Genomic DNA, 453 nt, shown 5'->3' with positions numbered 1-453 from the left:
TATAATTATATATAATTTTGTATAATTATATATATTTTTATATAATTTTATATAATTATATATAAAATATTTTTTTCCGAGTTACTAAATGTTTATATTTTATTCTGACAAATTTGACCCATCAGGAAAATCACGACAGCGATAAGGTCCATGCTCACCAGATGGAAGACGAAGAAGTATATTAGCGAAGCAAAATACAAGACATTATATTGTAGTGACGGATCACTTCCGAGAGCTTATGGTGTGTCGAAAATACATAAACCTTATTGCCCTTTGAGGGTCATTGTCTCTTCGTTGGGCAGTCCGTTTTATCCACTGGCGACATTCTTACACAACATATTAGTTAAATTCCTAAAGCAAAGAGTTATATAAAAAATAGTTTCGAACTAGTTGAGAAACTAGAAAGACACACTACAGACCAATACAAATTAATCTCACTGGACGTAAAATCTC

Source organism: Trachymyrmex septentrionalis, unplaced genomic scaffold (genome assembly GCF_001594115.1).
Source record: "Trachymyrmex septentrionalis isolate Tsep2-gDNA-1 unplaced genomic scaffold, Tsep1.0 scaffold30, whole genome shotgun sequence".
Taxonomy (NCBI): Eukaryota; Metazoa; Arthropoda; class Insecta; order Hymenoptera; family Formicidae; genus Trachymyrmex; species Trachymyrmex septentrionalis.
Note: the sequence above shows the minus strand (reverse complement) of the source record.